This window comes from Mirounga angustirostris, unplaced genomic scaffold (genome assembly GCF_029215605.1).
Source record: "Mirounga angustirostris isolate CCGP_5_RB_7025 unplaced genomic scaffold, mMirAng1.0.hap1 SCAF_8, whole genome shotgun sequence".
NCBI classification, from domain to species: Eukaryota; Metazoa; Chordata; class Mammalia; order Carnivora; family Phocidae; genus Mirounga; species Mirounga angustirostris.
In genome coordinates, this window is record NW_026991716.1 from 136,521,906 (window position 1) to 136,538,969 (window position 17,064).

Below are 17,064 nucleotides of genomic sequence, written 5' to 3' on the forward strand. Positions count from 1 at the left end.
TCATTTTGCAGAAGAAAGTATTGTTGCATCCTGACGGTACTTGTTACATCATTTTTATACTGTTTTATAGATGGCATTTGTTAGGTCAAGGAAGTTCTTCAACTGCATATTTTCATCTTTTTTTATTTTTTTATTTTATTTTATTTTTTTTTTTAAAGATTTTATTTATTTATTTGAGAGAGAGAGAGAATGAGAGACAGAGAGCATGAGAGGGAGGAGGGTCAGAGGGAGAAGCAGACTCCCCGCCGAGCAGGGAGCCCGATGCGGGACTCGATCCCGGGACTCCAGGATCATGACCTGAGCCGAAGGCAGTCGCTTAACCAACTGAGCCACCCAGGCGCCCCATATTTTCATCTTTAATCCCTTCTGCTGCTAACTTTTACACGTCTAATGGTAAAGATCAGCTTTTTCATGATTTGTGCCAAGCCCTGCTTGCTGATCCCAGTTAGTGTGTGTGTGTGAAAAAGAGAGACTTTAAAAAATACGTTATGTATATATTTTAAAGTACTTCTATTTAGAGGTTGTATATTATGTGGGAAGGACTACTGGATAATTCCTTTAGTTTCCCCACAATGTTAGGTGTAATATTGAGTCATCAGTTGAAGCATAATAGTCATTATCTTGAATTGAGTGAAGGCTATATTTTATGTTTAAGGTACTCTAAGAGCTAAATGTAACTTTCTTTCTTTTTTTTTTTTTTTTAAAGATTTTATTTATTTATTTCAGAGAGAGAGCACAAGCAGGGGGAGCAACAGGCTCCCCACTGAGCAGGGAGCCAGATGCTGGGCTCCATCCCAGGACACTGAGATCATGACCTGAGCCAAAGGCAGATAACGAATGAGCCAGCCAGGCGTCTCTACATCTTTATTTCTTAAAGCTTTCAAAATTAATTTTAGGGATGCTTATAAAATATCAAATAATGCTGATATAAATACTTCTATTAAATGTTTTATATTATGCGCATACATGCAGGAGGCAAATACTGTCATTTAAAAAGTTACCTTTTATAAAATTAAAAGAAGTCTAAGTAGCACTTTCCAACATTTGCGAAATCATAGGCATGGAATTTCAGGATTAAAGGACGCCTTGTCCAACCCCGCCCCCCCTTTTTTCCGGACAATCAGAAATTCACAGAAGTGGGAATTCTTAAATCTGAAGCTGATTTAAAAATTTGGCAAATAGGCAAAATAGAAAAAAGTGCAGAACCCATGCAAAGAGTGGCTGCTATACTTAACTACATAGGGCATTTATGCTTTCAGCAAGAAAGGATGATCTTTTTTTAAATTAATTTTTTAAAGTAGGCTCCAAACCCAACCCAGCCTGAAGCCCAACACGGGGCTTGAACTATGGACGCTGAGATCAAGACCTGAGCTGAGATCAAGTGTTGCAGGCTTCACTGACTGAGCCACCCAGGCGCCCCTGATCTTGTCTATTTTTTTTAAGTGCACATATCCCACAATCAGCGATGGTATTTCTTTGTACAGGACGGAAAATGAAGGACGGATGCACAGTTTCCCTTCCTAGCGGGACATCAATTTAATAGCGGAGAAAAACTGTGAGTTCTTTTTCTTTGATGTTAAAACGACGCTCTCTGGTCTTTTCTCTATAAGACCAACTGAAAAAGAGATTCTGAGGTCTGAGATCACCATCAGAGGCACTTGAATGACTGTCTTCGTGGGAAGCTACACTGGTTCACAGCACAAGCAAATCTGTGCTTTCTAGTGGCTTATCAACTTAAGACAAAATGTGATGTCCACTTCCGGCTCAAATGAAGTTGCGCCAGCGCACACATCATTGCATTTCCCGGTGGCAAGGATTTCTCAAGTTGGGGTGGGTTCAGACTGGGCTACTTCAATCCTTCTCGTTGTTGTAACAGGCTGTGAAGTGGCCCCGCAAGGCGAGGACTGCGAGACGGCGTGTGCACGCGCGAGTGCTGGTGTGTGCCCGTGTGAGTGCGCGCGCTTGTGAGGGTCGGTGTGTGCTCGTGTGCGTGTGTGCACGCGTGAGTGTGTGCTCGAGTGAGCGTGAGGCGCCGGCGGGTCTGTGGAGTTGCGGGTTTCGTGAATGGCAGCAGGTGGCCAGCCGGGCGGCGGCTCGGGCGGGGACAGAGCGCCAGGTGAGGGGGGCGGGGTGCACGGGGGGGGCCCAGCCCGACCGGGGGCGGACGTCAACCGCCGGGGCGCGGGTCCCCCGCGCGCCACGGCGCGAGGCCGGCCGGGGAGGTGCCTGCCAGCCGCGCCGGGTCACGTGGCGCGGTCACGTGGCGCGGAGCCGGGCCCAGCGGCGGCGGCGGCGGCCGAGGGAGGCGGAGACTCGGCCGAGACGCGGCGGGGGGGGTTGGCAGGCGGCGGCGGCGGCGGCGGCGGCGGCGGCGGCGGCGGCGGCGGCGGCGGCGGCGGCGGCGGCGGCGGCGGCGGCGGCGGCGGCGGCGGCGGCGGCGGCGGCGGCGGCGGCGGCGGCGGCGGCGGCGGCGGCGGCGGCGGCGGCGCGGGGTTGCTGGAGGCGGAGGCGGAGAGGCGCGGAGGAGCGCGGGGCCGCCGCCACGGGCGCTAGGAGGTGAGGCGGGCGCGGGCCCGCTGTCACGGGCGTCCGGGGCCGGGCGCTGCCGCCTTCCCGGGCGGGGAGGCGGCGGGCCCCAGCGCCGCCGGGAGCGCCCTCCCGAGCCCGGCCGGGCGCCCGTCCCTCGAGGTGGGCGCCCGGCCCCCGGCTCCGGCCAGGCCCCTGGGCGCGCGCGGGCGCGGGGCGCGTCGGGCGGCGCCGGGCCGGGAGGGCGGCAGCGCCCCGGCTCGGCGGGAGGGCCGGTCCCCGGGCGGGGGGGCGGCGGGCGGGCCGCTTGGGTGGGCTCTGCCGAGGGCGCGGTGGGAGAGGGTGGCGGACACCGGGCTCCGGGCGGCGCTGGCTGCTGTTTCGCTGTTTGAGCCTTTTGTCTCAGCGTACAGGAAAATGGGGCGAAATAGAGCTTGGTGTGCGTGTGTGTGTGTAAATCGGGAGGCGTTTGGCTTGGAGCCATTTTTTTTTTTTCTTAAATTGTGGAGAGAGAAAATCCCTTAAAACGGTTTCCCCAGGGAGACGGGGCTGTGCTCCTCCTCTTCCTCCCCAACGTCTGGATGGAGTGGATTTCCCTCCCTGTCTCTGTCCACCTTCTCGTCCTCCAGTCTGTCTCCCTCCCTCCTTCCCCTTCCTTCCCGCCCCACCTCGGTGAAACCCCCGAGCGAGCGGGGTGTCTGCAAAGCGGCCCGGTCACCTGTCGTCGCAGCTGCAGGAAAATGCTGGCGCTTCTGCTGTCTGGTCTGTGCTTTTTCCTCCGGCAAATCACGGAGATTCCGCTCAGAATACCAACCCTTCCTCTTTTCCCTGCGCTTAAAAACAAAGTGCATGATGCCGGTTCTGAAGTTTGACCCGCTTGGGCAATTAGCAGGGAGAGGTGTCTACTTTTTCCTGTCACACCACTTCAGGGTTGGAAAGGTGAGGGCCATTTAGCTTTGTGGAAGGAAATGAGGGTGACACAGTCCTACCGGGGATGGATGTGACTTACCTGCTAAATTGCTGTGGTGATCAGAAAGTCTCCTAACATTTCTCTTCTTGGGGACTGTCAGCTTCCCTTGCAGGGAGCTGTTTCCCGGATTTCTGTGTTTGGGGGCTCTCCTGTTTGTATTTTGCAGTTCAGCTGTGCCTTAAGGACGCCCAGTAGGCAGATTTTTGAAAAAGCACAGGGAAAAATCATTTCTAAAGTTTTGAAGAATGTAAAAATTTATCTTTGCGGGGGTCCCTTTCTTTCTGTCTCTGTGTCTTGGGTTTCCCTTTCTTGTTAGCTGGAGTTTAGTTCTTGCCCTCAAGGCCACTGGGTCCGGTGCTGTGGTCCTGGAGAGTGCGCATCCACAGGCCCGGCAGCATCAGATAGCTGGGGTTTGAGGTTGTGATGGATGTGTAGTGACAGGGCACCTTGCACATAGCCACACTGCAATCCAGAGAGTGGCCGCCCAGCCTCCTGGCTGCCTGGTGGGGCGTTTTGGAAGCTGATCTCAACACTGTGCAATGATAGCCACATTCAGACTGGGAGGACCTGAGGCGTCCCCCTTGTGTCTTGATAGTTTACTGTTGTGGAAATGAATATGTGAATACGTTGTGAAAAGCCAAATCTAGTGTTTAGTTCCTCAATTTAAAGAATAATACTTAATTTATAGGAAAGAGTTGAAGATGTGAATTTTCTTTAAGAATTTTAAGTGCTTTAGTAAGGGCCGTGAAAGCAGGATCTTCATGTGATAGGAGAGGTGGTTGACCTCTAGAGTTAGAAGTATGTAGACCTGAGTTAGAGGGAGTCATATGGGGAAAATTTTTAACACAGTGGAGCTTCCAGGCAGGGGACAAGAGTAGAAAGCCAGCATTGCTTCCTGTGCCTGAGAAATAATAATAATGTGTTTTCTACCGTATACTTTAAAATTGACTTCATTTCGAAAGGATGGGTGTATCATATTGAACTTTCTGTTTTCATATGGAGCTGTAAGTGTGGCAGTTTGGTTATTCACGCATTTTTTTTTCCACCAAAACTCTGAATTGAAAAAAAAACAAAACTCTTTGACCTATAAAAAGATCCATGGTACATGAAACTTGTTTCAGCCCTTAATGCCCGAGATCCCAAGTAATGGAAGACTGGTAAAGACAGCAGCCTTCCTTCCGGTGCAGTGTCCGCCTTCTCACTAGCTAGTGTACCGACAGAACGTGAAGCCCAGGTGTACTTTTTGGTTTTACTGCAGATTCACTGAGTACTGGAAATCAGGAATGTTTATTGAGTGCCTACCATGTGCATGGCGAAGCTAGGACGTTATTCTTCATCTGTTCCGCTGCATTTACAGTATCAATTGCAGTGTCCCTCCTGTTCTTTTCTGTGTGTGGAGAATGACTGGAGATAGATTGAGTGGGCCAGCAATGCATGTGATTCATAAAAATTCATTAAAAATTGAGTAAAACTTCTGTTACGAAATACTTTGATTTCATTATTGCATTGGTTCCTATTTGGGTCTGTGAAGTGTTTTCAGTATTACCTTACTGAAATTGTTCACTTGCCCTTAGACTGCTGAGACAGCAGGGAATATGTAATTAAAATGTAAAATTTCTTTTACTTTGGCTGGGAGAATGTAAGTTCATTTACTAAATCTTAACATACCAAACATACTATTTTTTTCTGTGGCAAAATACACATATAAAATTTATCATCTTGGGACGCCTGGGTGGCTCAGTCGGTTGAGCATCTGCCTTCAGCTCAGGTCATGGTCCCAGGGTCCTGGGATCGAGCCCTGCGTCGGGCTCCCTGCTCAGCAGGGAGCCTGCTTCTCCCTCTGCCTTCGTTCTCCCTGCTTATGTTTTCTCTCTCTCTCTGACAAATAAATAAAATCTTAAAAAAAAAAAATTATCATCTTAACAGTTTGGTGGCATTTGTACATTCCCAATGCTGTGCAGCCATCACCACCATCCACGGCCAGAACTTTTCATCTTCCTGAAACTTTGTACCTATTAAACAGTAACTTTTCATTCCCTCCTCTCTTGGCCCCTGGCAATCAACCTTCCACTTTCTCTCTCCATGAGTTTGACTACTTTGGGCCTCTTGGATAAATGCAGTCATGCAGTATTCGGCCTTTTGTGACTGGCTTACTTCACTTAGCATGTCTTCAGGGTTCATCCATGTTGTAGCATGTGTCAGGATTTCCATCCCTTTTAAGGCTGATAAATAAATGTTCCATTAGTATATGTATGTACCACATATGTATGTGTATATCACATTTTGTTTAGAAACATTCTTAATCTTATACTGAGTGTTAACAATCATGGTAACCTCATGATGATCAGGAACTCTCACTGGGGATTGTAGATACCTGTGTTAAAATAGGAATATTAGTTATTTAGTGCATAGTACCTTTAAAATATATAGGATTCATAGGGACTAAAGCTAGTATGTATGTTATGTCCTTGCTGGGTTCTGTCATTTCCCTTGCATGTGGATTGTGACATAGGGTACACCTTTTTGAAATTTGCGTGTGATGCAGATGATGTTTTTACATCCTAGCTAATGTTATAATGGTGGTATGGTGGTATATTTTGCTGTATGGAAGAATATATAGGGTTCACCCTGAGGAATAGATTGTATAGGAAGGGTGGGGAAAATGTCTATTTCCCTTTATTTACCACTTTCCAAAATCAAGTGTTATTTCCCTAGCATCCTCCAGTGGTGACAGATGAGCGTTTCTCTCTCTCTTTTTTTGGAGTTATCTTTATGAACACCTCTATTATAGCATTTATGATGCATTTCAGAACATTTCAGTTAGTTTCCTTTTGATGCTCAAATTGCCCTGTCTTTGTGATTAAGGCTTAGTCAGGTTGGCTGCAAATCCTTATGACATGCCTCTAATAATGCATAGTAGCTTCTTTGCTTTTTGCTATGATGAGATATTCCAGGCTCATCTTGTACCCTTCCTATTCCAGATTTGGAATCAGAACAGACCATTTTCAAAGGAAAAAAAAAAAGGAAAAATAAATGACCAATAAACATATTAAATATGCAATTTCACTAGTAATTAAAAAAAATGAAATTAAAAGCAATGATAAGATGCCATTTGTTATGAACAGAATGTGTCCTCCCCAAATTCATGTGTTGAAGCCCTAACCTGCAGTGTAATGGTATTTGGAGATGCTGCCTTTGAGAAGTAATTAGGGTTAGGTGAGGTCATAAGGGTGGAACTCTCATGATAGGATTAGTGCCCTTTTTTTTTTTTTTTTAAAGATTTTATTTATTTATTTGACAGAGACAGAGATAGCGAGAGAGGGAACACAAGCAGCAGGAGTGGGAGAGGGAGAGCAGGCTTCCTGCCGAGGAGGGAACCCGATGTAGGACTCGATCCCAGGACCCTGGAATCATGACCTGAGCCGAAGGCAGATGCTTAACGACTGAGCCACCCAGGCGCCCCTTTTTTTAAAGATTTATTTATTCATTTGAGAGAGCGAGAATGAGAGAGAGTACATGAGAGGGGGGAGGGTCAGAGGGAGAAGCAGGCTCCTCGCTGAGCAGGGAGCCCGATGTGGGACTCGATCCCGGGACTCCAGGATCATGACCTGAGCCGAAGGCAGTTGCTTAACCAACTGAGCCACCCAGGCACCCGGATTAGTGCCCTTGTAAGAAGAGACACCAGAGAGCTTGGTGCCCCCTGTCTCAGTCATGCCCAAAGAAGAGGTCATGTGAGCACATGGTGAGGTGGCAGCCACCTCCAAACCAAAAGAGAGGCCTCAAGAATGAAACCTACCTTGCTGGCATTTAAATCTTGGACTTCCAGCTCTCAGAACTGTGTGAAATAAATTTCTGTTGTTTAAGCCAATCAGTCTATGGTATTTTGTTATGACAGCCTGAGCCAACTAAGACACCATTTTTAATATATTAGCAATATATTTTTTAAAATTTTGTTTATTTGAGAGAGAGAGAGAGAGAGTGTGAGTGGGGGGAAGGGCAGAGGCAGAGGGAGAAGCAGGCCACCTGCTGAGCAGGGAGCACGACGCGGGAATCCATCCCAGGACCCAGGGATCATGGCCTGAGCCGAAGGCAGATGCTTAACCAACTGAACCACCCAGGTGCCCCCGTGTTGGCAATATTATTCATACTCAATTTACACCTTACTAGGTGTGATATGATTTGGTAAAGCATAATATATGTAAAGTATTATATTATTAAGATTCTTTTGTAACTTCTCTTGGTAGTCTTAATATTTGGGCATCTCTCAGTTTGGAAGGGGAGTAAGGCAGATAGTAATTTCCAGTGCTGGTGAAGTTGAAGGGAAATGTGTACTCTTTGTTCTAGCAGAGATGTAAATTGATGCACTCATTCTAAATAGCTGGTATTATGTATCAAAATGGAAAACTTGCATAGCTTTTAATCCAGCAAGTTCATATTTAGGAATTTATCCTAAAGAACTATGTAATGCAAATATATATGTGTATAATAAAGAACTACTGAATATATGCAATTATATAGTAAATAACTGAGTAAGGAATTGATTAAATAGATTATGGTACTTTGGTTCCATGAAGCCATTGAAAATAATGATATGGATCTATACTATTTCTAGTCTGGAAGATGCCTATGATATATTACTGATTTAAAAAGGCAGGTTACAGAACTGTAAACGTAGCACTTGCATAAAATATAGGCATAGAAAATGCTGAACAACTAGGCTTTGGATGCCAAGAACCAGGCCTGTGAGGACCTAGGCTTTGGGAACCACCTAACGAATGGTCTGTTTCGTCGCCATCTCTCAAAGGCTGCACCAATTGGTTTCATTCTTGTGTAATAAGATTCAGTTTTCCTGGAGAGAGGGGCTATAATTGGCCTAGTTTGGGTAATTTGCTCTGTGTGTGTGTGTGTGTGTGTATGTGTATGATTTTTCTCAATTGTTTCACAAAGACCTTATGGAATGCAGGAGGAGTTATAAGGAGAGTTGGGGTGCTTTTAGCTAAAGAAAGGAGAAGACATTCTAGGAAAACAGGAGATAAATGCCACTACATATTTATTTAAAATTAAATACAGTCTTTGCTGAAAAATGTTGAATTAATTACCACATCTCCATAAATTAGTGGAAACTCTGATAAGCTTGGTCTTTCTTTTCCTTTTACCATCCCATTTTGGCATGATAGGAGCTCTACCAGTGGGTCAGTTCTATTTGGTTTCTTGCTTTTATAGAAAACAATGGGTTGAAATTAAAATTTTGGGCTATTTATGAATTTTAAAATTTATGCTGTTTTTCCCTTTAAATTTGATTAATTCAGGACCAAATATATTTCTCTGATGTCAGTTGAGTAGGAATAGACGTCTTGCACTTGTGGGCTGTCAATGATACCCACCCTTGAAAGAGAATTTTAAGAATAGAAATGAAAAGTAGTATTTATGGGCATCCTCCGATAGTAATGGTGTAGTAGGTTGTAGAGAGTATCGAATTATTCTCTAGGTGTGCAGAGGTGCTGTGCAGATAATATGGACTTATTTGAACAGTTTTCTCACTGTTGTTTTTGTTTTTTTTTTTAAAGATTTTATTTATTTATTTGGCAGAGAGAGACACAGCGAGAGAGGGAACACAAGCAGGGTGAGTGGGAGAGGGAGAAGCAGGCTTACTGCTGAGCAGGGAGCCCGATGCAGGGCTCGATCCCAGGACCCTGGGATAACGACCTGAGCCGAAGGCAGACGCTTAACTGAGCCATCCAGGCGCCCCTCACTGTTGGTTATTTTTAATCAAAAACACAATTAGAGTCAATATGGGTGTGAAAGAGCTCTGAGAAAGATAGCACACACTACAATTTAAGATACTAATTTCTTACTTTTGAAAAATGAAAGACTTAATTTAGACCTTAATGGATGTGAAAGGGTTTGGAAATGCATAGTATAAGGTGTTCTGTTACAGTTATTTGTGCTCTCTTTTTGGTAGTCTTGACATGTAGGTATCTCTTCCCAGCTTGGAATGGGCAGAGTGAGAGCCACAGGTTTAAAGTTTTTGTTGTTTTGGTTTTTTCATGTCTAGTTAAGGCTAAGTAGTTGACCTTTTTTTTTTTTTTTTGGTTTTATTTATCTGAGAGAGAGAAGGAGCAAGGGGAGGGGCAAAGGGAGAGAGAAGCAGACTCACTGCTGAGCAGGGAGCCCGATGTGGGGCTGGATCCTGGGACTTTGGGATTATGACCTAAGCTGAAGGCAGTTGCTTAACCAACTGAGCGACCCAGGTGTCCCAGAAGTTGGCCTTTTTAACCTTTTTTTTTTTTTTAAAGATTTTAAGTAATCTCTACACCCAGTGTGGGGCTCAAACTCACAACTCCGAGATCAAGAGTCCCATGCTCTACGGACTGAGCCAACCAGGTGCCCCGAAGTTGGCCTTTTTATTGAATAATTTTTATGACAAAAGTCTCCACCTTTACTTTTAAGTCTCATTTAATAAGCTGTTGATCCAGCTAATTACTGGTTGGAACATTGGGTTTTAAAGGCTCTTTTATATCTACTTTTAAAAACTTTTTCTCAATGTTTTCAAATTCCACTTAAATGTTATAGACAGATGTCACTGAGCTCTTTCATCCTGCCGAATGTCTCCTTTACCAGTTTCTTGCAAATGACAAAGGGACGATTAGTTTAAACTTCTGAGGCAGTTACTCCTGATTTGTGTGAGTGTAATTTTCAGTCCCTAGCAGGGGAAATCAGGAGTCTTGTGTAGAAAACCCTTTCGGTACCACCTTTGTTGTTCCCTACATTGTTTTCCTTCATACTCGGCTATTAAGAGTGTATGTACCTCCCCGGGGAAACACATGACGTTGTTACTTAGCATAGAAGTGTCTGAGGTCCTCTGTGAGCAGCAGGCTGAGCTGTTAGTCCTGGGACCGGTCTCGTATTCCTGAAAAGTTGATCAGTGGTGATGTTACCGTATGCTGAGAATATGCAGGATTATCTTTGTGCATAATCTGCTTTTTAAGCTTCAGACAACCCGCTTAGCCATAAAACCAGATGGACAGATTCAGCTCCAGCGGTTAGAATATCGAAACATGCATCATAAGAAGTTGGGCTTATGCTGTGAATGAAAACCCTGGTCAGGGCGCCTGGGTGGCTCAGTCGTTAAGCGTCTGCCTTCGGCTCAGGTCATGATCCCAGGGTCCTGGGATCGAGCCCCGCATTGGGCTCCCTGCTCTGCAGGAAGCCTGCTTCTCCCTCTCCCACTCCCCCTGCTTGTGTTCCTGCTCTCGCTATGTCTCTCTCTGTCAAATAAATAAATAAAATCTTTAAAAAAAAAAAAAAGAAAACCCTGGTCAACCAAAGCTGACATTTTAGGCAACCAGACTTACTGTTGTGAATTGTTAAATAATCAGAAAATTTAACTGTGTATCAACATTTGTCAAATTAGAGAGGGCTGCCTTCAGAAAATGATACCCATGTTTAATTCAGAGGAATAGGTTGAAGGAGGTTGAATCATGGGCATAGCCAGGTAGATGAATGTTGTTTGAGCTCCAGTCACTGAATTTTTCCAGCCCTTACAAATAGTTTGAATCTTTTTCATTTTTCTTGTCATCTTTTCCTGTGAAATGAGAAACCCGTCCTGAGTTCCCTCTGTAGGAAGTTAACTTTTCTGGACTAATTTTCTGATATCTGAATTAAAAATTCTGTAATAATTTGAAATGCTTGGATAAAAACACAGTTCTTAGCAAAGCTACCTCACAGTTTGCTTATCTTATTCATCAGTAATAATTTTAAATACTGTGACAGAGGTGAGAAGGCAAGTGGCGTACGCATATTGTTTTGTCTCCTTACCCAGCTCTGATTCTGAGGGGCTTGGGAATGAATTAAATAGTATAGGATTGGGGTGCTGCCCAGAATCTATCTGGTAGAGCTTACTAGAGCATCAGGTCCCAGCCTTTTTGGATTTATGGCACCCTGTTTGTGTGTGATTCTGCATCTCCCTCCACCTCACCGTTGTAACGGCTGCGGCAGCCAGGATGGTGGTTATCAGGGGAGAGCCCAGTGCTGATACATGCAGGCCGCAAAGCTCACCACAGTTCAGTTTTCTCTAATTATGTCAGCCTTTAATTTTAACTAATCACTGCCAGTAACAAGCCTCACAATTTCACCACTCTATGAAATAGATTTAAGTTTTTCATCAGTTAAAATTAATGTTTTTGAAAAATTTTGTGGTACAATATGGTGAGTAGTATTTGTATCTTATGTGTATTTATGTGCAAGAAATGTGCTGGAGAAACATTAAGTACCATTGTAGGTCCTCCCTAGGCTAAAAATGCTTCCTAGGCTAAAAGTGCAGAGGCATATATAGAAGCAATAGTGTTTAGAAGGTGCTTTGAAATCGGCTTTCTATGAGTTAATAAGTTTACTCTGAATAAATAGAGAAGTCTCAAGATTGATCGTATGGTTCAGAAATGGTGTGAGTATCTTTTTTAATTCTGAGAGCCCGGGGATGTCACACTGTCTTCCCTTTCTTAGCTTTCTTTGTGTTGCATGTAATGCGGTCTCCTCGGCTGACTAATGGTCATAGCAATGCAATCTCTTTGGCTGTCCTTCACCCATGTTCAGATGGTGAAGTTGCCTTTTGCATGACACAGAAAGGTGGCATGTGCTTGATTGGGGGAGCTCAGTTTGTTTCTCTGGGACTACTGTACTTCTTTTGAGATGTCCCTACGTAGCATTTATATTAAGTCAGAGTGAGAATATTAAGAATATAAGACAGCCAAAACTTTTTGTGGGAGATAGGGTAAACGCTGTCATGTGAAAGATGCTCATATTCTGTGGAGGTCAATTTAAAGCCAGTTACTTCAACTTTTAAATTTTATTCTGTTATTATCAAACCTTTCACTGGATTGTTAATGACTAGCAAAATTGGTTTGAGTTGAACCTCGTTTGATGCTAATGAGTGGTAAAGTGGACCCAAGGTGAAATGTCTGGAGAAGGAGGCATGCTGGGAAGACTGGACTTAAACACAAATTAGATCATGAATGAGCTTCCAGAAGTTAGGATTTGGTTTAACCCCTTTCTCTTCATTTTGTGTCTACCTGGTCTTAAGTATTGTTACCACATACTATGATTTTGAGAAGTGAACTCTCTCATAGTTTGGGAAACTCCATGCAAGTAGGGTAATAGAGATCTGCCTGGGGGTATTGGGTGAAGATAGTCAATCAATTGGGATGCAGACTTTTAACCACTGAATTTTTAGTCCACTGTTTTTAATCACGGTCACTCACTTTTCTGTGTGAAAAATATTTTGTTTCTTGGCCTGTGTATTTTATATGTGGAACTTCAGTGTTGCATGAGATTTATAACTTTCTGCTTACTTAATTTTTAATATGATATTATGGCTAATATTCTTAATATATTCCCTGTGACTTAATATAAATGATATGTATATTGGGACATCTCGAAAGAAGTACAGTAGTCCTCCCTTATCCACGGTTTTGCCTTTGGTGGTTTCAGTTACCCACTGTCAACTGCAGTCTGGAAATAGATGATCCTCCTTCTGAGGTAGCACCAGAAGGTCCCTGGTAGCCTGAAGCTCTACCGCAATGCCTGCGTCACTCACGTTACCACGTGGGCATTGTATCATCTCACATCGTCACGACAGGTAGGGTGAGAATAGTACAAGGTATTTCCAGAGAGAGGAAGAGAGACCACATTCACATAACTTTTGTTAGAGTATATTGTCATAATTGTTCTATTTTACTCTTATTGCTTATTTCTTACTGGGCTCAATTTATAAATTAAACTTTATCACAGGTAAGTACATACAGGAAAAAACATAACATAAATAGGGTTCAGAACTATTTGCGGTTTCAGGCATCCACTGGGGGTGTTGGAGTTTATCCCTGAGAATATATATATATCTCTATATATTCTCTCTTTGAATTCTCAGTCCCCTTCTAAATTTAAAAACAGGAAAAACAACCAGTAAATTACTAAGATAGGTTGGTTTGAATATAAACTTCTGAGTTAGATTTAAATGGATATTTTTTAAAGAGAGAAATGGGGGGGGGGGTGTAGAAGGGCAGAGGGAGAGGAGGAGAGAATCCTAAGCAGGCTCCATGCCCAGCATGGAGCCCAATGCGGGCTCAGTCCCACAACCCTGAGCTCATGATCTGAGCTGGAATCAAGAGTCAGATATTCAACCGACTGAGCCACCCAGGTGCCCCTAGATGTAACTGTATTTTATTTAAAGAGATGCTTTTTCTTTGTGAATCTCTAGAAATTCAAGTAGATGGGGCTCTTAAGTGGGAGAGGGCTGCTCACCTGTGGCAAAGGCTTTTCTGCTTCCTTTTTTCTGTCCACCTGATTGGTTGGTGTAGAAGTTTTGAGTCTGGTTTGCCATGTAGGTTCTTTGTACACCTTTGTTTTTGCTCAGGGTTCCCACTTCTGGTTGTGGTTTGACCTGTTTTCACTACTGTGGGCACTATGTAGCTAAGCTAGACATAATGCAGAACATAAAGAGGAAAAGAGTTTTGGATTCTAGAAGGAGACTTTGGTTAGGACTGGTCAAATGAATTAAACAGAAGGTAGCTGCCTCTGGGGAATGCTGCATTGAAGCTCTGCTTTCTCTAGCAGAACTCCCAAGCCAGGGGGAATTAGAGCCAGTGGGTAGAATGGGAAGAAATATGTGGTTCATGGAGGCTCTGGATTTGAGTTTGGATATGTCATAGATTTGAAATGTGTGTGAAGGCAGGTGTAGCAGAGAGAGCACCTAGGCATGTAGTCTTTTTTTTTTTTCTTTAAGAAATTTACTGGGATGCCTTGGTGGCTCAGTCAGTCGGTTGAGCTTCCCACTCTTGATCTTAGCTCAGGTAATGATCTCCATGTAGGATTGAGCCCAGGGCTCCACGCTCAGCGGGGAGTCTGCTTGAGTTCCCCCCGCTCCTCCCCTCCTCGCACAGCAGGCTCTCTCTAAAATACATAAATCTTTTTATTTTTTAAAAGATTTTATTTATTTATTTATTTGACAGAGAGAAAAAATGAGTGAGTGTGCGCACGCGTACAAGCGGGGGGGAGCAGCAGGCCCAGGGAGAGGGAGAAGCAGACTCCCTGCTGAACAAGGAGCCCGATGCGTGGCTCAGTCTTAGAACTCTGGGATCATGACCTGAGCCAAAGGCAGACGCTTAACCTACTGAGCCACCCAGGAGCCCCTAAATAAATCTTTTTTATTTTTTAAAAATTTTTAAAAGATTTTATTTATTTGACAGAGAGAGAGAGGGAAAGCACAAGTAGGCAGAGAGGCAAGCAGAGGGAGAGGGAGAAGCAGACTCCCCGCTTAGCAGGGAGCCCGATGTGGGGCTCCATCCCAGGATCCTGGGACCATGACCTGAGCCGAAGGCAGACGCTTAACAGACTGAGCCACCCAGGTGCCCCTAAATAAAACTTTTTAAAAAAGTTTACTATGTTATGGATACTAACCCCTTTTCTTTTGTGTATATTTTCCCAGTTTGTTGGTTGCCTTTCAACTCTTAATCTGTTCATGACATATTGTGATGTATAAAAGTGTAAGTTTTCTACGTAGTCAAGTCTTCCAATCTTTTTTCCACGTTTTGACTTTGATGGTTTGCTTAGAAAGTTTTCCATGTATTATTTTTTCTCTCTCTCTTTTTTAAGCAGACAAGTATTTAAAACTTTTTAAAATAAGGTTTTTATTTTGGAATAATTTTGGATTTACAGAAAAGGTACAAAGATAGTACAAAGAGTTCCTATATGCCTTTCCCCCAGCTTCCTCTAATGTTAATATCCTGTGTAACTACAGAACATTTGTCAAAACTAAGATACTTGTGCATCATTATTAATTAACCTTTAACTTCTTTTAGATTTCATCAGTTTTTTCACCAATGCCCTTCTCCTAGGGCAGTATGTTGTATTAAAATGGGGTGGGTTTTAAAGAGGCAGGCCCTGAATGGCAACATGCTCCAGAGAGTAGCTGTGCTTACAGCACGTTTGTGTCGAATGTTTACAGTCCTTTCCCACATACATGGGATTTAGATGGAGAGTGTCCTTGATTCCTGGTCTCACGAGACACATCTGCCCCGAGGGAGCACACGTCCTGCCTGTGATGCTGTTGCGCGTGTGCGGGGCCACACGGAACTTGGGCCTAGAGACGCCTCTCACATCGTCCACACTGACTCTGCTGCTCCTGTTCCTTTCCTGGTAACTCCTTAAGGTGTCTTCGCTCCCACGCTGTTAGCTCATTCTTCTTTTGCCTGGACCAGAGTGGAAAATCATGGTATGTTGTTGATTTTTAACTCTAGGAGAGAAAGGCACCCTTACTGTGAGGAAGTTTTTTATGTTCTAGACATCAAGGTAAACCCAGAATAACCCTACTTTGGCCCTTCAGAATCTTGGTGCTAGAAATGACTGGTCTTCTGACTTTACTGCCTAGATGAAGTGTGTTGGACCTGATGGGAAAGATGTGGTTGACACGGATCAGATAAATGCATGTCTTGCTCCTTAGAAAGGTTTACAAATCTCTGTGGCTTCTTTGCCCCTCTCTACCCTGGCCTCAAGTGGAGACCGATGAACAGAGGAGGGGGAGAGGGCAGGCCGGGGATTCGGTGGAGCAGAAGCCTTGTTGGGCAGCTTCAAGCCCACACTGCCTGATAAAAGCAGCACTAACGGGGGGCCTTAGATGCCGTTGCACGTACTGTCTATAGGCTTCACAGCTCAAGTATGTTAATGTGAGTTGGGCTGAGTTGTTTTTTTTTTTTAAGATTTTATTTATTTATTTGATAGATAGCGAGAGCAGGAACACAAGCAGGTGAAGTGGGAGAGGGAGAAGCAGGCTTCCCACCAAGCAGGGAGCCCGATGCGGGGCTCGATCCCGGGACCCTGGGATCACGACCCGAGCCGAAGGCAGACGCCTAACGACTGAGCCACCCAGGCGCCCCTGGGCTGAGCTTTCTCATGGGTAATGAGTAGCTTTTACTTGGGCATTCAAATCAGTCTCCCTTCTCCTAGCTAAAAACACTTAAATTTTCTTAACCTTTTCTGACTTGGAAGACACCCCTACTTTTCCATCTAGAAAACACTGAAAACATGATGGCTGTGCATGTTTTAGGAGAAGAGATCAGTGAAGGAGCAGAGAAGAGGACATTCATTGGCTTTGGTTTTCTATAGACCTGGAAGACAACTTCTTTTTTTTTTTTTAAGATTTTATTTATTTATTTGACAGAGGGAGACACAGTGAGAGAGGGAACACAAGCAGGGGGAGTGGGAGAGGGAGAAGCAGGCTTCCCGCTGAGCAGGGAGCCCGATGTGGGGCTTGATCCCAGGACCCCGGGATTATGACCTGAGCCGAAGGCAGACGCTTAACGACTGAGCCACCCAGGTGCCCCTGAAAGACAACTTCTGTAGTGTTGCTGTACTCCATCCCAACTGTTAGAATCAGTTAATGATATTGGAAAGCCTCCAATCAAGCCACAGGTAACCAATAGGAATATAATTTTTTTTTTAAGATTTTATTTATTTATTTGAGAGAGAGAATGAGAGAGAGAGAGAGAGAGAGAGCACATGAGAGGGGGGAGGGTCAG

At 44.4% G+C, this 17,064-nt stretch overlaps 2 protein-coding genes across 3 annotated transcripts in view; one reads left to right on the forward strand and one right to left on the reverse strand.

Annotated features, from left to right (window-relative positions):
- The window catches only part of SERAC1 (serine active site containing 1), a 266,492-nt gene that overhangs the window by 98,621 nt on the left and 150,807 nt on the right, over nucleotides 1–17,064 (reverse strand). The gene's annotated exons all lie outside the window — the stretch shown is intronic.
- TULP4 (TUB like protein 4) overlaps nucleotides 2,446–17,064 on the forward strand; it is a 237,767-nt gene continuing 223,148 nt past the window's right edge. Inside the window, exon 1 of one of the 2 annotated variants that reach the window (XM_064598283.1) lies at nucleotides 2,446–2,556. The gene's annotated coding sequence lies outside the window, so the exon portion shown is untranslated. The remainder of the gene's footprint in view (nucleotides 2,557–17,064) is intronic. The other variant, XM_064598282.1, reaches the window with a different exon arrangement.